The sequence below is a fragment of the Sabethes cyaneus genome, chromosome 1 (assembly GCF_943734655.1).
Source record: "Sabethes cyaneus chromosome 1, idSabCyanKW18_F2, whole genome shotgun sequence".
Taxonomy (NCBI): Eukaryota; Metazoa; Arthropoda; class Insecta; order Diptera; family Culicidae; genus Sabethes; species Sabethes cyaneus.
Window position 1 is genome coordinate 87464566 of NC_071353.1, and position 22538 is coordinate 87487103.

A 22538-nucleotide genomic window follows, 5' to 3' on the forward strand; every position below is an offset into this window, starting at 1 on the left:
TGCCCTACTCTCCTCTCCACCTCATTCGTTTCTTTGTTTTTTCGGCAGGGACAGCTTGCACAGTAAGAAATCGTCCACTGCATCAGTGACCGGTTTGATGCAGCAAGGGCAAATTGCTGTGGAGGACGCCCTGGTACTCCACAGGCTCCGTTGCGGCGAGCGAATTTGTAGAACCCCCTCCACCATTTATCCCTCGGCACGGGTCGCATCACACCTTGGATTAGGGGCTTATCCATTCAAGTTTTTACATAATAGCCATGGATAACAGCTATTATAACCATCTCCTTTAGGGGCTTTGGACCCTCTGCTTTGGTTCCTGGGAGTCGAGAGAACCGTCCTGCAGGCGGAGAGTTTACATTTCAGCCTTCGCATGAGTGCCCCCTTCTCTGTCCGCATACGACCCTAGTTTCCACCGGTTGTCCGATTTCCACTAAGGAACGTACCGGATGGTGCCACGAGGAGGTAGAGATAGGAGTTGCTGAATAAGAGGCTGTGGAATCTCATGGTGGTTCTGGAGCGCATTATTCGACCATTTACCATCCAGTTCAACCATTTACTATAGAGAAGCAGTTTAGTACGCAGTAATTGTCGAAATTTGACTAATGAATTTTCAAAAAACCATTGGCTCTAATCAAAATCAAAGCTCAAATCAAAATCATTTCTTGCATTGTACTTTGTTTTCTGAAATTTTATTAAAATATTTCCACGCTGCGCTCACTTCGGTTTTAAGTTTTCCTGTTGAAGATTTGTCGCTCATATTTACACAAGCTTTGCGTATTAATTGCGTTTACTTCAGAAGTGTAAAACGGTCGAAATTAATCACGATCTAAATTCACTTTTGCATGTAAAAATGTGAAAAGCGCGCCGAAAATACATCCACATGTACGCGTGCCCGTGTGACTACGAGAATGAAAAATAAGTTATTTCAAATAACAGCACACAAACCGGAAAGCGGAAACCAGTGGGACAAACCAACAGAACTAACATTTTAAAATTGATTCACGATGACAAATGTAAAAAGAGATATTTGAACCTTTTCATTCTCATGCGAAATCCCATGCATGCGAATGCGATTAGTCTCTGTTTACCTTGCCTTACACGGAATCTCTATGCCGAATTGTCAAAACCGTCAAAACTTCCGTGAAAACGGTGACACAAATATTTTTCTCTCGCACATATTGCTGATTGCAATGAAAATTGTACCATCCAAAGTGTGATATCGCTCCTAAATGTGCTATTTTGCACTAAATCGTTTCGGTATCTTCGGCGCACGTTTTTGTTATATTCCAAGCAACAAGTGCGCCGAAGAAACCGAAACAATTTAATGCAAAATAGCACTTTTATGAGCGATATCGCACTTTGGATGGTACAATTTTCCTTGCAATTGACAATAAAAGATATCATGGATATCATGGCATGGCAATCCGTCAAAAAAAGGAAAAGAGATCGTTTACTGCTGGCAAGGCTGGTTGGCAACGAATATTTAATTTGCGAATTGCGACTACGAAGGTAAGGAACTGCCACCTGGATAAGTTTAGTCTATGAATAAAGCAAAAGCAAGACAGGAATTTCCTAAAAAGTGCAAGAAACAGAAAGATTTTAGAGCAGAAATCTGAAGATCTGACATCGCTGATGGCCAGTTCCATGAGGGTAAAAGAGATCGTGTATAGCTTCGAAGCCGCGACAAGTTTAATTTAAGCTTTTCGTTAAAATTACCATATGGGATACACGTCATTTTGAGTTTAGCAAGCATAAACCTCAAAAAGCAGTATTCGCGTCAGTAATCGATGCGAGTGTAATCGATTAGTTCGATTATGTGGTTAGGCGATATTCGATTAGAAATTATTCGACTATTCCATGCTGTAATCGATTACTCGATTAATCGAGCGATTACCGGACATCACTAGGTATACCACAGATAGTCGTATACGAGAGACTACCGCTCCGTTACAGCTTGCAACGGATATTCTTACTACATGGTCCTACACGCCGCTACCAAATCTTATGCAAAGTGGAGTATATGATGCGGACAGTGTTGAAAAAATGAGGAATATGATATATGAACAGGGAGACAGACGTATAGCGTCTAACGTACTACACAAAATCCTAGTTGGTCAGCGACCCGATGTTCAAGGATTTCGTTTCGATGCGCTTGTTTCAAGTAAGATAGTTGAAAACGTCTTCGAAAAATATTGGAGTAAGTTGATGTCCTGGTCAACTTGGCTGGGGAATATAACTTCTACATTTATTGGAATATACATGATTGGTAGGATGATTAAATTTGTAACACAGAGAACAGACTACCAGGTAATTGACAAAAAGTGTGTAAAAGGTTTTTATGTAATCTACGAGTAGTCCTTCAATAGAGCACCCCTCGAGTACTAAGTGGAAAACTAAATCTTGATGTCGCTGCCATCGCTGCTATGTAACTCCAGCACAAAGAAATATTGATAAAGGTACATGGATATTTTTTGATACGTTTGGCAAACTATTTCTGGAGGGCGCTACCGACAGATTTTACACACAAAAAATCAATTACTTCCTTCGAGCCTGTTAATCTGTTCTCTGTGTTTGTAATTGATACTTTTATGCACGGACGTATATTATATGATATATACGGTTTCGGTTGGCAACTTATAGCATCATTTTGGGATTCACTAACGAGCTTCTTGTCCCACCGAGATTCAATGAGAAGGATGGCCCAAAAGAATGAAACAAATGAAATAAGTCTACATATTGAAAGTGCACCAAGGGAGGCCGATCTGCCGGCTGCACCCGAAGCATATTTATATCCAAAAATACAACAAATTAATTAGTAAATCTAGGATGATTTACGGGCCCCGGAATGTCGCTGCTAAAGCGGAATGATAAAAATAAATAACTTAGCTGGAGGCATTATCGCTTCTAGAGGTAGAGCAAATAAGCTGCTTAGCTAGACACGCCAACGATGTAATCAAATAAACATGCCAGCAGAACGATCCATCTGATCGGGAGTAGGAAAGTCAGAATATGAAAAGGAATCTGAAAAACTATCTCGCGCATGGATTATGTACTGATTAGACTATTTATTTAGGGCATGAAAGATTAAGCCACTCCCATGTGTCGCATTTAGAATTTCTTTCTCTTTTTATCGTTAGGACGCAATGAGGAGAGTTCAAACAATTATAGTGTTTTAGAATAAGCGCCCGTTAGACTCCAGAAGGAAAATAAATGAAAATTATGGATATTCGAAGAAAAGTCTGGTATCTAAAGGGACATAGTATATAAGTAAATTTTTCTGGGATGCTTTACATAAGTATCCATCGATTATTCAACGCGTAGCTTTAAGACGACAATTGTAACCTTTTTCAATAAAGTTAAGTTTTCCTGGGAACATTTTTCCATACCAATAGTGAAGTGAATTTAGTTAATATCAGCACGATCAGCACGATCAACACGAGTGAATATCACATCCAATTTCCAAGTACGACCTAGTCGGAAAATGACTTTGGGGCAACAACCAAAACCACCGACTAAGACCATCTTTAGCCAAACTAAATGTTGCTCGCGACAACAACAATAGCAGCATAACTGGTTTTTCTGTTATAATGACATGCTCTGCCAGAACCAAGGCATGTAACAGAGTGTTTTTTGTACAACTGCAACGATCTCTATTGCTTGAATTTACTGTTGAATTCTGCTTAACTTGCTCTGTTAACGACAAAATCGATCATGAAAGATGAAATCATGAAAGAGCATTTCATTTTGAATTGCGCAGCGGATAACTTTCAATGAAACACGCAATATTTAAATACTTTACAGCAGACAACTCGTACACAAGAGTGACAATCTTGTAATAAATACCGCTTTTTATCTTGTAAACGAACTAATCAAACAATCCACCAAGAATTCAAACAGTTTTACCGAAAACATGAAACAATGCTGAAATAATCAATACGCACTTTTCAAATCGTTGTCCAGACAGCTTTTTGCGTTCACATTTAACGTAACAAAAATTAACGTTTCCTTTGGAAATCGAAGGTGCGTCAATTTTGAACGGCACGTAAAAACGATCGTCGCGACATTTTTGACACTGGCGGGTGTTATGGGAAACTGTTAATAACTGTCACTTTGTTACGGGGTAGGTCAGATCATAGAATTTCGCAATACGGCTGACAGCAAAAGCTTATCCGTTATCGACATTATCGACTGCTTCACGCTAGGCGGGCTAGGCTTCAGGTGTAAAGATATACTCACTGTCTGTTCTGCAGATGCAAATGGGGCGGATCATACGGTGAGGGCTTATGGATCAAAAGATGGCGGGTTCAATTCCCTGAAAAAAGACATGCATTTTCAATTAGCTAGCTTACTTATACGAATTAAAGTTATTCGAAATTAAAAATATTGTCAATTGCAAGGAAAATTGTACCATCCAAAGTGCGATATCGCTCATTACTTACTTACTTAGGTGGCTTGCCGTCCTAAGACAAAGCCTGTTGAACAAAATTTCTCCATGTAACTCGGTTGAGGGCTATCGCTCTCCAATTCCTCGGACACCGAGTACTCTCCGCCAGATCTCGCTCTAACCATCTTGCTCGCTGCGCTCCTGGTCGTCTTGTTCCTACCGGATTTGAGGCGAACACCATCTTTGCAGGGTAGTTGTCCGGCATTCTTGCAACATGCCCTGCCCATCGCATCCGTCCAGCTTTAGCCACCTTCTGGATACTGGGTTCGCCATAGAGCTGTGCGAGTTCATGGTTCATCCTCCGCCTCCATACTCCGTTCTCCTGTACGCCGCCGAAGATCGTTCTTAGCACTCGTCGTTCGAAAACTCCGAGCACTCGCAGGTCCTCCTCGAGCATTGTCCATGTTTCATGCCCGTAGAGAACAACCGGTCTAATAAGCGTCTTGTACAGGGTGCACTTTGTACGGGGACTTAGTCTGCTCGACCGCAATTGCTTGTGGAGCCCATAGTAAGCACGACTTCCGCTGATAATACGCCTCCGAATCTCACGGCTGGTATCATTGTCCGCCGTTACCAGTGAGCCAAGGTAGACAAATTCATCGACTACCTCAAACTCATCGCCGTCGATCAATATACTACTGCCCAAGCGGTGTCGTTCGGCCTCGGTTCCGCTGGTCAGCATGTACTTTGTTTTAGACGTATTTACCTTTAACCCACTCTTTTCTGCTTCGCGCTTTAGTCTGGTGTACTGTTCAGCCACCGCCACAGATGGTCTGCCGATAATATCCATGTCATCGGCAAAGCAGACGAATTGACTAGATTTGTTGAATATCGTACCCCGCGTGTTGATATCCGCTCGGTTCATAACACCTTGTATCGCTATGTTGAACAGCAGGCATGAAAGACCATCACCTTGACGAAGCCCTCTGTGTGATTCGAATGAACTTGACAATCCACCCGAAATCCGAACACAGCACTGCGTACCATTCATCGTAGATTTAATCAGTTTGATAAGCTTCCTGGGGAAGCTGTTCTCGTACATGATTTTCCATAGCTCTTTCCGGTCGATGGTATCACATGCGACTTTGAAGTCAACGAATAAATGATGCGTGGGAACTCTGTATTCACGGCCCTTCTGGAGGATTTGCCGCAGTGTAAATATTTGATCCGTTGTAGACCGACCTTCGACGAAGCCGGCTTGATAAGTTCCCACAAATCTATTCGCAATTGGTGATAGACGGCGGAAAATGATTTGGGACAGCACTTTATAAGCGGCATTGAGAACGGTGATCGCTCGATAGTTCTCACAGTCCAACTTGTCGCCCTTTTTGTAGATCGGGCAGATAACCCCATCTTTCCACTCCTCCGGTAGCTGTTCCGTATCCAAAATTCTAACAATTAGTCGGTGCAGACAAACGGCCAGCTTTTCTGGTCCCATTTTAATAAGCTCCGCTCCGATGCCATCTTTTCCAGCTGACTTGTTGTTCCTTAGCTGCATGATGGCCTCCTTAACTTCGCCTATCGTAGGGGTTGGCACCTCTTCCCCGTTTGTTGCACCGTCGAAATCGCTTTCCCCGCCGCCATGGTTTTCCGCCTGGGCGCCATTCAGGTGTTCGTCGAAGTGCTGCTTCCACCTATCCGTCACCTCACGATCGTCCGTCAGAATACTGCCAGTCTTATCCCGACACATTTCGGCTCGCGGCACAAAGTCTTTGCGGGATCCGTTCAGTTTCTGGTAGAACTTCCGCGTTTCCTGAGAACGATGCAGCCGCTCCAACTCTGCATATTCCTGCTCTTCCAGGTTGCGCTTTTTCTCCCGAAAGATTTGGTTTCGCTGCATCTTCTTCTGTTTGTGTCTTTCCACGTTCTGACGTGTGGCACTGCGCATCTTGGCCGCCCGCGCAGCGTTCTCCTCATCCATCACCCTCCTACATTCATCGTCAAACCAATCGTTCCGCTGATTCCGGGCCACATGCCCGATGGAGCTCTCCGCTACACTGCTGATGGCTGTTTTGATAGTGTTCCAACAGTCCTCGAGAGGGGCTTCGTCCAGCTCGTCCTCTTCCGGCAGTGCAGCTTCGAGTGAATGCGCGTAGTTTGCGGCGACGTCTGGCTGCTTCAGCCGCGCGAGATCTAACCGAGGCTGGCGTCGGTACCGAATGTTGTTCACAACGGAGAGTCTTGGGCGCATCTTAACCATCACTAGGTAGTGGTCCGAGTCAACGTTAGCGCTTCGATAGGATCTGACGTCGATAATGTCTGAGAAGTGCCGACTGTCGATCAAAACGTGGTCGATCTGTGATTCTGTCTGATTTGGTGACCTCCAGGTGTACTTATGGTGGATTCTGTGCTGGAAAAAGGTACTACGTACGGCCATATTCTTGGAGGCGGCAAAGTCGATAAGTCTTAGGCCCATTTCATTGGTTCGCTGGTGTGCACTGAACCTTCCAATCACCGGTTTGTATTCCTCCTCCTGGCCGACCTGAGCATTGAAATCCCCGATGACGATCTTGATATCATGTTTTGGGCAGCGGTCGTATTCACTCTCCAACTGCGCGTAGAATTCATCCTTGTCGTCATCGGTACTTCTGAGGTGAGGGCTCTGCACGTTGATGATGCTTATGTTGAAGAATCGGCCCTTGATTCTCAACCTGCACATTCGAGGATTGATTGGCCACCACCCAATCACCCGTTTCCGCATCTCGCCCATCACTATGAAAGCTGTACCCAGCTCGTGTGTGTTGCCGCAGCTCTGGTAGATGGTATGTCCATCTCTGAACGTGCGTACCGTTGAGCTCTTCCAGCACACCTCCTGCAGCGCTACGACGTCGAACTTGGGGCTCTTCAATACGTCGGAGAGCACTCAAGTGCTCCCTTGGAAGTTGAGAGATCGGCAGTTCCACGTCCCGAGTTTCCAATCCATAGTCCTTTTTCGTCGCGTGGGTCTATTCCGATTGTTCCAGTAAGAATATATTTGTTCTTCGTTCCATGCTTTAATATTTTTCGTGGTGACGGCTTGCAAAGCCTGCTACACCAACCCCCTGTTTCGCCGGAGGGCCAACGAAGCTCGAAAGAGCCCTCCTTTCCTGTCAGCATACGACCTTGGCTTCCACCGGGGTTGGTTACCCGATCTCCACCAAAGTTGCTCGTATCCCGGCTGGTACCACGAGGCGGTAGGAATAGGAGTTGCTGAATAACAGGCTATGAACCACTGTAGGGTCTATTTTATGCCTACACGTGCACAAGGCACCGACGCTACGCATTATTCAGCCGTTTACCAGCCGCGATATCGCTCATAAAAGTGCTATTTCGCATTAAATCGTTTCGGTCTCTTCAGCGCACTTATTGCTTGGAATATAACGAAAATGTGCGCCGAAGACACCGAAACGATTTAATGCAAAATAGCCAAGGGACTGGCAACCCTATCCTTACTCTATGTGTTTGACAGTAGCCAACATCTACTGCCGACGTGGGTATTATATGCAAAAATCTGGCTAAGATTTGAAAATAATACCCGTCTGCCAGCAGGCTTTGCAGAGTGAAACGAACAGAACGTATAGCAGTGTCATGCTGTCTCATTTACGCAATTGGTTAGATGTTGACTGCATGAACATGGCTGCCTAGCAGTACCGTGAAAATAGCACTTTTATGAGCGATATCGCACTTTGGATGGTACAATTTTCCTTGCAATTGACAATATCGCGTTCGAAACATGTTTACAGCAAAATAAAAAAAAGGCCGCGTTTCATTTTTTAAATTTAAATATAGATTTTTCTTGGCTGCATAAAGGTTGATGAAGCGTTGATCAAGCGACTGGAAAAGCAGATAGCAAAACTATTTCTCGTTCTAAAAATAGAATTGACAGCACTGCGCAAATTGGCTATTTAAAAGCGCAAAAGTTTCTCTTAAGCTTCATTGCAGCTTCGAAAGCTATTAATTAGCCTGAAGCTTGATAAAATCACCAGATTTAGATGCTTAAGAGCTGAAAAAAGGCTTTTATTTCTAAACCTAAACCATAGATCAGCCACAGCACAGAGAACAGACATCTAAGCTAGAACAAAATTTTTGCAATTTCCTGTGTAAAAATTCAAACGAAAAACCGTTAAAATTACAACAGTTATCCAACGCCGCCTAGCCTACGAATCGCCATACTAAATTGACTCACATTGACTGTCAATCAGCGTCAAGTATTTCCGTCAATTAACGATGGGAAATAACGGAAATAACACTCAAAACAGCTATCGATACATCGGAGGTATTCATCGATGATTTGACGGATACCGTTTCAAACAAAAATAGTCAAATAGCTACAATAATAATAATGGTAATTAACATAACAAATATGATAACGTCTGTAAAAAAAGAATTTTGCCACGTATGAGTCACAAATCGCTAGTAATTTCTAACAATGCAGCTTGACGATATTATCGATATCACACTAGTTTCGATAGTATCAACAAACATTTGTAGCATTCCCATCGTTCGGCTTGTTTACAAAAGAGCTTTTGATATTTTTTTGGTTTTTACATAAGTGAAGATAGAATTAACAAAAGGGCGAATGTCGCAAGCGTAAACAAACCGAGTGAGGGTTGATTTTCCTATACTGGTCCAGCAAAAAGTAACTCTCACTCATTTTGTTTACATTTGCGACATTCGCCCTTTTGTTCATTCTATCTAGAAGTAAAAGAGGGAAAGAAATATGTGGGATTTTTACCACACGTGACAGTTACTTCGTGTATGTATATATTTCGTTTCGAGATTTCGTGTATGTATATAAGGATTACGAAAATTTACTTTTTTACCTTTGTTATACAATATAACAAAGGTTTAGGAATTGGTCGAAAAACACGAAGTCGATCTGAGGCCCGGAGGGCCGTGTCACATATACCAATCGATCAGGTTCGACAAATGAGCAATGTCTGTGTGTGTGTGTGTATGTGTGTATGTGTGTGCGCTTCAATTTTCAATCGCCTATTTCTCGAAGATGGCTGAACCGATTTGTCTGCTATAACTTTTATTTTAAAGGTATTTTTACCTAGTATATCACTATTAAATGGTTTCGTGGTCTGACTTTTAGTTTAAACGTTATAAGCAAAAATGTGAAAATTACGTGACACGATTTTCTCCGGAACCACATAACCGATTTCATCGATCTTAGCACCAAATAAAAGCTCTTACTATTGCTAAATTTCACGCCAATTTTTATTGAAAACAAACAAGTGGTTTAAAAGTTATGATTAAAAAACGAGTTTTGATAAGGTTCAAATGATCGCCTGTTTCTCAGAGATGGCCAAATCGATTTACGTGCTATTAGTTTCATTTGGCAGGTAATATAGCCGGATAGATCACTATTGAATGGTTTTTTGATTGGATGGTTAATTTGAAAGTTATGAGTAATTCAATACACCACACCAAAATTAACAATAATTTATAATGATTTTAACCAAGAAAAATAACCTAATTTCAATTATTTTAATATCAAACGAGAGGTTTTCACACTACGAATATATATGCAAAATTTCATAAGAATTGATTTTACCGATCAAAAGATATTAACTCTCGAACACTCGCGCCAACTTTTATAACACGGTTACTCGCGCGCACTATAGCCCAAAACCAAAGAAAACGTGCGCACTAGAGTTTTGACTAGGAAAACTTGGTTTTAAGTTTATCGCACCTTTGGAAGAGTTTCTTGAAATTAAAAGCTCTATCGTCTGGTAGAATTTGAATTTTGATTAATCCTCCTAAAAGTGAAATAAAAAAATTATTTTCCTTCAGTTTCAATATAACACATTGATGTGTTCTGCAAAGTTTTAGAGCATATTATTACAAGAAATTTTGCTGAAGACAGTAACTTTCTATCTCTTCAACGAAGAGATCTTATTTATTGTATATGAATTTGAAAAATCAGTTTTTGCTATTTTAGCTCTTTTTGTAATTGTTGTATGACTTTTTCTTTTATTACAAAGTTGTATAAATAATAAAAATACACAACTTTGCTGAACTTTGCATAACATACCTCTGTTTCCTTGTTTACGAACTGTAGAACTTTGATTATAAAAAATACCCTGATTTTGACCCCGAATCACTCGACTACCAACAGACGGATACATTTTAAATATTTTACATTTGCTGGTAGTTTTGCTGCACACAGACACCATTTTTCCATATGAAGAAACGAAAGAAAATTCCAGTTGGGGCCAACTGCGGTACACCTCACATGCTACTTGCTTCGTTTCTGTGATGTCGGTTTATGCTAATCTATTTTCCTAATAATTTAGAGTAATAATGCTTTGAATAATTCTGACATTTTGCTCATAACAAGTTTATTGAAGAATATACGTTAATATATACGTAATATACGATTTGTAACTATATAACAATATGGCATTCAAAAACCTGCACATGGTGTACAAAATACAACAACGTGAGTAACCGAAGGTTCATAAAAATTGATGAAATTTATTCAAGAAAACTTTATTGTTGTGAATCAAATAGAATGGCGTTACAGGAAATTATGCATAGTTCAAAAACCTATTAACTAGACCTTTACTACGCAATGTATATGTTAAAGAATAATATTTTATCTTACAACTTACTTTTACTTGCACTTACCCTCATTAGTAACAACTTACTCAGCAATTTTATGAGAAAAGAAACTATCAAAATTTATAAGTGCTTCTATTTGTTTCAAATTTTGTAAACTTATTCAATTTCCAAAAATTTCATGTAAACCAAACGTGTCGATTTCTATCTCAAATCGCAAGTAAGACGGTATAACAAAGGTTCCTTTCACCACTAGGTGGATTAAATCAGGTTTTTTGGCAATGACATGGCCAACGCAGTGCGGAATTTGGCAACCTTGTCATTTGTTTACGTTGTAACGATTATTTATCAAAGTAAATTTTTGAATTAATTTTGATGTAAAACGCTTATTTCTATTTTACTTTTCGTGGAATCCTACTATTTGAGCAATTATCTACCCGTCCATAGTGAAGTTTTATCGGTGTCATTGACTGTGATCCCAATTTCGATAGTGTTTTTGATCGCAAATAGTTGCAGACGAACGAGCGCTTTTGATCCGGTTCTTTTGTTGTTGCAAGTGGAAGCACCCAACAGCAATATGGATAAAAAACTGTGCGAAGAATGTCAGCTACCTATCAACGATCTGGAGCCTGTGCGTTGCGGCTTCTGTGATGCCTTTTTTCACATCGGTCAGCAGTGCTGTGGATTCAACGGCCGCGCGCACAAAGAGCTGTTCGCCCAGGGCAAAGCTATATTTATTTGCCCGGCCTGCAAAGAAGAATTGAATGGTAGAAGCATTCGTGCCTATCTGGCTGATAAATTGAGTTGTATGTCGTATCAGCCGATGAATGTTGCCATTTCGACTCAATTCCAACAGCTAGTAGAAACAGTTGGATCTTTGAGCGAAAAAGTTGATCGTCTAGCGCAAAATCGAAATGGGCAGGCCGAAACTATTACATCTTGGCCGAAACTGGGTGTTAAACGTCGGCGCGCTGATAGTGATAAAGCTGTACGTGATTCAGCAGTCCGTGGCACTAGTACGATCGACTTTACAGATTTGTCGGTTGCTTCCATCACTCCTGCCCCCGTCCAGCAAAGTAGTGGCTTTATTTGTCTGGTTTCCAACCGACAATAACAAATGCTGATGTTACTAAAGTAGTATCTCGCTGTCTCAATCTTAATGATGATGATACTTTTGAGTTCGCTCGTTTGGTTCTGAAAGGAACTGATTCATCGAAACTAACGTTTGTGTCATTCAAAATTGGATTGGACCCACATCTCAAGCAACTTGCACTAACGGCTTCTTCCTGTCCAACGGGGTTATTATTCCGGGAATTTGTTGACACGCCAAAAAACAGATACATTGGATCGACGCTGGGGATAAATCCACCCGAAGCTGTTTAACCGACTCTTCGAAAATGATTTTATTTCGTGACGATCGGAGTGCGCGCACTTCTGATAATATGTTGACTTCATTCATACGCTCGAGTGACTCTTCAACTGCTGCTACGTTGGTGCGAACACCGCCGTGAAAAAATGCGAGCTCTTTGCCACTCACTTCAAGAATTCTTTTAACACTTCTGTTGCTTCGGAAATGCAGACTGCCTCTGCAATCCGAGATACTCCATGTGATGCGATCAACTTGAATATATTCCATATAAACGATCAACTCGTTGAAACCGCGATCAAAAAGCTGAAATATTCGTTCGCTGCTGGATCTGACGGAACTCCTTCTTGTGTTCTGAAAAAATGTGCTGCAGCTATCGTTCGCCCACTGGCGTTGTTATTCGAAACTTCTCTCCGGCAAAATGTATTTCCTGAGTCATGGAAAAAATCCATCATGTTTCCCGTGCACAAAAAAAGAGATAAGAGGAACGTGGAAAACTATCGGGGTATCACATCACTTTGTGCCTGCCCGAAAGTGTTGGAAATCATAGTCCACGATGCACTTTTTATGTGCAGTTCGCAGTATTGTGCTTTTCATTCTCGGAAAGTTCATAGCAAGCTGTCAAAATAATTCAGTATTGAGCGAAGCTGACGAATTTTCGTTAATTGAATATCGATATTTTTCACATATCGATACGTATACTCAGTTGAAAGCATAATCAGCAAAATTGCTCGCATCACGTAACGATCAGCATTTTACATTTATTTTATAACACTCCGTATAACGTGTTAACATTTACAGAGCTGTTGTATTTATTTATATGCATACCGAAATTAACTATATTTCGAAAAAATCTCTATCGAGATTTCGTCCACAAATGTCGATACCAGTTATATCGATACATTATCGCCCAATGCTGAGCTCGCCAAATATTGAAGGATGTGCTTTTTTCCAGAGGTGCCATACAAATAGATCAATTTCTATTGTTTAGATTATTTGCATCACCATTCCGTACTTCTTAAATTTTGTTACTATTTACACCAATTTTTGTACTTATGATTTATATAAAACAGATTTTTGAATGTAAGAGGCTAAAAGAAGTTTTTTATGGTAGTTTTAGTTGCTAAAGCATCAGTAACAATTGCACATATAAACCAAAAAATATTTGGCCACCTTTCCTTGTTCTCGTTGCGGTGATTGACGATGCGGACTACCGCCGCAACACAATGAAAATTTATGTAAATAACCGCAATACTTATCCGTTGATCAGCATGGATTATTCCCTAGAAGATCAGTTGCCACTAATCTAACGCAGTTTGTCTCGTTTTGCCTAAATGTCATGGAAGAAAATGCGCAAGTGGATGTTATATATACAGACTTAAAAGCATTGGCGTAACTAGGGGGGGGGGGGGGGGGGCTAGGGGCTAAGCCCCCCCTAGGAGACATTTAGCCCCCCCTAGAAAAATTAGGCTGGATTTTTAAATTTAAGAAAAAACTATAGTTAGATAACTTTACATAATGAAAACTTGAGAGTAATTTTTATATGCATCAAAACTTAAAGTTCCCATGCATCAATGTACATTTAATTTTAATATGCCAAGGAAATAAAATGGTCGAAAAAATGCTGGGGGCTATAGCCCCCCCTAGAAATGAGCGCTAGTTCCGCCAATGCTTAAAAGCTGCCTTCGATCGTGTTGATCACGCGATATTGTTGAATCGTATGAAGAAACTTGGAATTTCTGTCGCTTTTATTAGATGGATGAGGTCCTACCTCACTGACCGTAGTTTATGCGTCAAAATCCACAAGGAAGCAACTTGGGCCCTTTGCTTTTCACACTATTCATCAACGAGCTCTCTATACTGCTGCCTGCTGAATGTCGTTTGTTTTACGCGGACGATGTTAAGATATACCTGCCACTAAAAACCACACTTGACTATTTGAGATTGCAGCGGCTGGTTGACCTATTTGAGGCGTGGTGTATGAATAATCTGTTAACAATCAGTGTTCCCAAATGCAGTGTTATCTCGTTTTACCGCAAACTGAACCCGATTACCTTTGATTACTCTATTCTGGGCCATGCGCTGCAACGGGTTAATCATATTCGTGACCTGGGAGTGAATCTTGACTGTGCTCTCACCTTTCGCTTGCACTTTGAAGAGATCATCTCAAAAGCTAATAGGCAACTCGGTTTCATCTTTAAAATAGCTAACGAGTTCCGCGATCCGTTTTGTCTTCGTTCGCTATACTGCGCATTGGTACGATCATTACTCGAAACCTGTTCAATAGTCTGGTGCCCGTTTCAAGCTAACTGAATTGCGAGGATTGAAGCAGTACAAAAAAATTTCGTCCGGTATGCTCTTCGGATGCTGCCGGGGGGCAACTCGCTGGACTTGCCTCCATATGAACACCGATGCAAATTGCTAGGACTTGAAACCCTCGAAAAGAGGCGTACGACTGCTCAAGTTGTGTTTGTTGCTAAACTCCTGATCGGCCATATTGACTGTCCGCCTATCCTGGAACAGCTGAATCTATACGCTCCGGAAAGGGCTCTTCGTACTAGGAATTTTCTTCATCTTGACGCTCGGAGAGTTAACCCTCCAGTGCCCAAATTTTTGATTTGCTTGAAAAAATTTTAAAATGCTCATTTCGTGGCCAGAATAATGGAAAAAATATTCTCTAATTACTAAGTTCAGGAATATTTTGATTATTTATAAAAATTCGTAACCCGCCAATTGGCGGGGTTGGGCACCTGGGCGCAAAAAAGTTGCGAAATCAAATTTTTCGATTTAATTCGGGACATCCATTTCAGAGCATCTATAACAGTGCTAGTATTTATGGAACTAGTTATAATGAGCTTCAACTGAAATGTTTGGCCATTTGGCCGATTCCAGGTCCCGGACAAGTTCCTTCGAAATCCGTTCCGTGCTTGAATCAGAAAAGAAAACCCTCCCCGGGCCCGGAACCGGTCATACGGCCTCTGAGAAACATGAGATGATCGCCAATCGCTATTTTGTCGAGTGCTGATGTTTTTTGACATGCGACACGACATACTTTACTGATGGTGAAATGTCCCTTCATGGGAACCGGTTCCGGATTTATAGTGTCCCCCCGGATTCGGATGGCGCGCACCATGGCTCATAACTGCGGCAAAATAACTGATATGTCCACAGTCGATGATATGTTTACAAAAATCAACAGATTTCAAACAAATTTTAAATATTTGGCAACTTTATCTAAAAAAGCCATGTCACGGTCCCTCAAGGAACTCCGGAATAACTCCGGGACCATATGACATATGGCTATTATCTATAGATATTATGAAAATAGAAAATATTTTCGGAAAAATTTCCAAATTTGGTCAAAAAATATTGAAAGATAAAAAAGTTACGACCATTTTAGTGAATTTTGCGGTGCTAAAAATGAAGTAGACCTTAGAGGGGTTAATCGAAGCGTCTTACTGAGGAAAACTAGACTTGACTTCCAGCTTGAATGCATCATTGAATCTCCTTACCCGTAATATTGTCGGCGGTGACCAGAGATCCCAAATATAAACTCATCAACCACTTCAAGTTCATCGTTGTCTATAGTCATTGTCTGTGTAAAGATCCGGTAAAATTTTAGAAAGGCGAACAACAACACTAGTAGCTGCTCCCAAGTCAGGATTGCCTACACCATAATATGCTTTGAAACTGTAACCATTGAAAAACCATTAGATTCTGATAGAACATGAAACTGAAATCCACATTTATGTGATTTGTTTGATAAATTGGGTTTTTCATTTTTGTTGTACACATTTGTTCACTACAATCTTTTGTCGACTGGCAATTCACTCAATTTGTTTATTAACACAAACTTATTAAGCGGAATAGATTAAAATTTGCGGTTAAAATGGGCTATGATAGATCCCATTTTGAATAATATTGTCTTGCTTATCAAGATTTTGTCGTTAAGCAGCAAAATTCGCCGGGTTTCATTGTATCTGTTTCTTGGTTATAGGGTTATGGTTTCCAATACCATGAAATGTTTTGTGATATCCAGCTTTTTACGCGCTATAATGGTGGCCGCTATAAATTGTGTTCGTAAAATGCGAACAATCTTTTTGACAACTCTGCATACATCAAATCTGGCACTCTTCTCTTGCAACACTACCGTTCTCTTTCTTTCGTTTACGTCAAAGAAGGAAAGCAAAACTGTGCGAAATGTAAACAAAACTATTGCCTTCCTTCTTTTGCGTAAACGAAAGAAAGAGCAACACTGCCGTACAGGAGAAGAGTGCCCAGTTTTGATGGATGCAGAGTTGTCAAAAAGATTGATCACATATTACGAACACAATTTATAGCGTCCGCCATTATAGCGCGTAAAAAGCTGGATAGCTATAAAGCGCTATATTGCAGCTCGTCAAAAAGGCGCACTGAAAATTAGGTGATAAGTCCTATAAATTCCCCTTTCGTTTTAATGCCAATGCATGTTTGTGAAATTTTCAAGGTATATAAAGAAGCTAATAAGGCCTATAACAATAATTTTTAGCTTAAACTCGAAAAAATCAATAAATACATCGGAAACAACAACGCCGTCTATCGCTGCGACAGAAACATCTCCAATAGTGAAAAGCTATCCGGAGGAGGTGTATTAGTTGCCGTCCACAACCGTCTCACCAGCACTGAACATGCTAGGGCTGAAAACAATGAAGCAATTTGTGTAAAATTAGCAACAACGAATGGAGCTTTATTTTTGTGTTGTGGCTATATTCCACCTACCTCTAGTGTTGAACGGTATCGCTCGTTTTGTTGTTGTAATTGTTGTCGGCGATTTGAACCTGCCGAATTTAAATTGGAATCAGCCGCACTGTGATTCGAATAATATATCTTACTTACCCGATCAAGTCAGCTCCCAGCGCGAGATGGTTATTGTAGATGGTTTTCTTTCTGCCGGCCTGTTGCAGATATGCAATATTCCTAACCACAATAACTGTTTTCTTGATTTGGTGTTCACCACAGCAGCAGATATCTGTCACGTAGCATTAACGGATCCATTGATAAAAAATGAGGTTCATCACAATGCGATGTTATTAACCGTCAGTGCAATCGAACCGGCAGAGTGCAAACAAGGGGTGCTCAAAAATCAACTAAATCTGAACGCAATGGATCTTGAGCGAGCTCGGTTAGACATTGAAAATATTGCGTGGGACGATTTGTTCATATCAGAAGACGTTTTTCAAGGTTGTGAGGAATATTATCGACAAGCGGAAAAAATGTCCGACTTTCTACGTTCAATAGACATTTTAAATGTTGATTGCGAAAGTGATGTAGTTGTTGAAAATTCAGTGGATTTTAATTCACTGCTATTTTATTATACCATTTTCGGCATATTTTCTCGATATTCTCCAACGATAACGGAACGGCGAAGTTCTACAAATAGCTGCCCCGAATGGTTTACACCAGCGCTGGTCAATCTAATGAAAGAAAAGAGATCAGCTTTGAAACGGATGCGTCGTTCACCCTCAAGCGAAAACGTGGCAAACTACAAACAAATCCTAAGAGTATTTAAAGCGGTTCACAGAGAAGCGTATCAAGTTTACATCGCGGGTATACAAACTCGCTTTAAGACTAACCCAAAATCATTCTGGAGATTCGTAAATGGCAGAAGAAAAGGATCTGGCGTTCCGGATTGTGTGAATTACAACGGTGTTACGTCTACTGATCTTCAATCGTCTTCAGAACTCTTCGCGGCGTATTTTTTTTTTGTGTTTACTGAGGTTACCGATAATATCAGAGAATTGCTCAGCGGTAAGAATGAGGCGCCGTATCAACTGTCCGAAGCTTGTGTGGAACGCGGTATCTGCAAACTCGATGCCAATAAATCAGCAGGTCCAGATACGCTATCGAACAAAATTCTGAAAGAATTTCGGCAGGAATTTGTAACCCCTCTAAAAGCTTGTTTAATGCGTCATTGGCTTCCGGTCACTTCCCAGGAATCTGGAAGATTTCGCACGTCATTGCGATACATAAAAAAGGGGCCAAAGGTGATGTAGAAAACTACCGTGGAGTTGCTATTCAATCGGCTATTCCGAAGCTTTTCGAGTCGCTGGTATATGGCCTTCTTTACGATAATGTAGCTAACCGTGTTTCTCCTGTACAGCACGGATTCTTGAAGAAGAAGTCAGTGGTCACGAATCTTTGCGAGTTCACCTCGGTGGTCACGGATTGCATCGCAAGTGGCTTACAAATGGATTGCATATACACCGATATGAGCAAAGCATTTGATGCTGTTAGTATTAATAGTATCTTAGAAGCAGTAGAAGACTTTGGCATCCGAGGCTCGCGATATAACTGGTTGAGGTCGTATCTTAAAAATAGAACTCAATTTGTAAAACTGCGCGGCAACAAATCCGGTTCGTTTACAGTGCAATCAGGAGTACCACAAGGTAGCCACTTAGGACCTTTATTATTTGTAATATTAATGAACAAATTACCTGAAGTTATTTCACACGCAACCGTTTTAACTTATGCCGATGACGTGAAAATCTTTTTTCCCATTAAGACAATGGATGACTGCCTGAAGTTGCAGCTTGATTTAGAGCATTTTGGGAGATTCTGTTACAGTTGCGGATTAAAAGTTAATACGAACAAGTGTTCAGTGATGACATTCACTAGGAAAGTTAGCCCTGTGATCTTCGACTACGTTCACCGAGGTAGTACTATCCCGCGTGTAGAATATGTACGTGACCTAGGGGTAACATTCGATAGGTCGCTTTCTTTTGTTAGACACATCGACAACGTGATTAACGAGAGCCTGAAACTTTTTGCGCTTGTAAGGAGGTTCGGCCGTGACCTCGATGATCCGTATGCAATACTGGCAATCTACAAAGGTCTCGTCAGAAGCAAACTGGATTTCGCTAGCGTTATTTGGCGTCCGCAGTATGTAACGCATATTCAACGCATCGAGAGAATCCAGAAGAGATTTGTAAGGTTTGCTCTCAGGAATCTTGGATGGAACGGAGAAGAGCTAGCACCTTACCATGACCTCTGTTGTTTGGTGGACATTGACACGATACACTCGAGGCATAACACAGCAGATATCGTGTTCTTCACGAACATATTCTCAGGACGAACAGCTAGCCAACCATTGACCATGAGATTAATTTTCAACAATAGCCCAGTGACACTTCGACGACGTAGAATCTTCGATCCGCCGTTTCGTTCTAGGAACTACTCACAGCATGAACCCACTTCCCGTTTCATGAACGCCTTTAACGAGCTTCAGCAAATTATAACCATTGACATGAGCGCAAATACCATTAAACATAGGCTTAGGTTATACTACAGAGGACAACTGCTTTAGTGATTGTATTTTTATTTAATATTTAACTTGTTCCTATATGTAGAATTTGTCCAATAATTGTTCGTAAATTAGTCTTAAGAAAGGATAACGGGCTCATAGCCTATATTCAAATACAAATACAAATACAAATACGTTGTCAAATTACCAAAAAAAAGTTGGCGTTAATGCCCAACCCCGCCAATTGGCGGGGTCAGTTCCTTGATAAAAATCGACCAGTTCCTAAACTTTTTATCGCAAATTTCTTTTTTTACCATGAAGTACAACTTATCAGCTACTCACCAATAATTTTTTTGTTCATTTATTCCAAGAAATAAGCAAATTATAACAATTTGAATTTCACTCTGCAGAGCAAAATAATTTTTTTCTCAGTTTACTGGCATTTTTCAAGTTTCGCACAAAATATCTGTTTCAAATTAACGTAATAAAACAAACAAATCACTCGAATAGTTAGATTAGACTATAATGAGAAGGTATGGGTGGATACCAACATAAAACGAATAAGCATAGGAGATTTATAACGATTTTCCTGAAGTCCGCCAATTGGCAGGGTTGGGAACTAGAGGGTTAACTACGGTCAGTTTAGCCCGATAAGGTACATGGCAGCTCAGTTCAACACCGTGTACGAGCTGTTCGATTTCGACATTACTATCGACACTTTTAAAAGACGACTCCTGCAGAGACGATAGCTGTTTGCTGTTTAAGTGTAGTTTTGTGTACAAGTATCGGTAACAATATGTAGTTAGTCTATATCAGCGTTCATCAAGACAATATTGTGTTGAATGAATTTTTGACGTAGGACTACGTCTTTGTTTACTATACTGGGACTGGGTAGCACTTTGTGAAAACGAAAATAGAAGTGTAACGTTTGAATGAAAGATTTCGAATGCTAATAGCTACTAAACTACTGAACGAAACTGAACAATTTATATGTCGTTGGATAGATAAAATGACCAGCAATTTTTTAGGAGTGTAAGAGAGCAATTTTAAGGAGGGCGTAAGAGAGGGGCTCCTATACAAATGAAACACAAATTTCCTCAAAAATTAAGAACTAATCAAGCAAATGGAACCAAATTTGGCATGTGGGGCTTTCAGAAGGCAGGATTATTTTGCTACGGTGTACTGAGACCTCTATTCCTTCTAAGAGGAGGGGGGGGGCTCCCGTACAAATGAAATACAAATTTCCTCAAAACTCTAGAACTAATCAAGCAAATGGAACCAAATTTGGAATGTAGGGGTTTCAGAAGGCAAGAATTTTTTCTGTGGTAAATTGAGACCGCTCCTCTCTTTAGGAGGGGGGCCCCCATACAAATAATATTCAAATTTCCTCATAACTCGAGAACTATTCGAGCAAAAGGAATCAAAATTGGCTTATAGGGGTTTTTGGAGGTAAGATGTTTTTCTATGGTGTACTGAGACCCCTTCTGCTTCTAAGAAGGGGGCTCCCATACAAATGAAATACAAATTTCTTCATAATTCAAGAACTAATCAAGCAAATGAAACCATATTTTGCATGTGGGAGTTTTAGAAGGCAGGAATTTTTTCTATGGCATAATGAGACCCATCCGTCTTTTAACAGGGGGGGGGGGGAATTTTTTCTATAGTGGATTAGAACCTTTACTTTCTTTAAGAAGGGGAGATCCCATACAAATGAAATACAAATTTCTTCATAACTCGAGAACTAATCAAGCAAATGGCACCAAATTTGGCGTGTGAGGTTTTTTGGAGGCATGAATTTATTTTGATTTTTTTATTTTATGATGCTTTGAGACCCCTCATCCCTATGGTAGGAGGATAATTCATTACAGTTTCAATCTTTATGATGCAAGTGATTTTTAAAAGAAATTTCTATGTCTCAAAGGTTGCAGGCGTTGCACTTATGAACCCCCGTCCACGTATTTTCAAAGCCACCATTGCATTAAATGAAGAATTGAATCTGAATATTTCGCTCTTCTCTTTTAAACATTCACTTAAACAATGGCGCTCACAGATTCTTATAAACATATTATCAATTTCCCACCCTTTCGTACGCAATGAATTATAACCGTCACGGGTGAAACCGACTCCAGAATCGTCGCGGGGGCAAGAATCGTTTATTTTGTCAAATAAATTAATAGCTTACGTGCTAGACAAGCATAATATATACTTATTACTTACGTACAGCCAAGCAGATTCTTTCTGCGACTTCAAGCTATCAAAAAAGTCAGCAGCGCGTTTTGTTACCAAAGAAACGGGCAATACTTATGCCAGAAATGCAGTTTACATTAGTCTTTGATCTGATGATCTGATATAGTCCTACGTCACCCTTTCGTACAACCCTTAGGGCTGTATACCTTGTAGTTTTATAAATAAATAACAAATAACAAATAACAATTTCAAAACAAATATTTATAATTTTTGTAGTGAGTGCAAAGTGCAGTACGTTTTTTGTGCGAATAATCAGCTTCTATTCTTCAACGACGTCGCGTTACTACTTGAAGCCGGTTGCATACTTGTTTCGCCGACGATCTCAAACTGTATCTTAATGTTCGCTCTATCGATGATTGTCATCGATTGCAGCATTTACTAGATGCCTGTGCGAACTGGTGCAAGTTAAACTACTTGATTGTGAGTATAGCCAAATGTGAGGTAATCACGTTTCATCGCATTCACAGCCCGATTGTGTTTGACTACCATATTGACGGAAGTATCCTCCGAAGGGTTGATCAGGTTAACGACCTCGGCATCTTACTTGACTCTAAACTTACGTTCAATGCTCACCGTTCTAATATCATTTCCAAAGCCTCCCGGCAGCTTGGATTCATTGCTAAAATTGGAAGAGATTTCAAGGACCCTCATTGCCT

General features: G+C 40.5%; 1 long non-coding RNA gene across 1 annotated transcript; it reads right to left on the minus strand.

The window, feature by feature from the left end:
• Window positions 1-16287: 16287 nt before the first annotated feature.
• On the minus strand, window positions 16288-17344 carry LOC128746395 (uncharacterized). Its single transcript, XR_008412542.1, has 3 exons — window positions 17232-17344; window positions 17115-17173; window positions 16288-17032 (listed from the first exon to the last, which is right to left on the minus strand). It is a non-coding gene; the product is annotated as an uncharacterized LOC128746395 (long non-coding RNA).
• Window positions 17345-22538: the final 5194 nt, after the last annotated feature.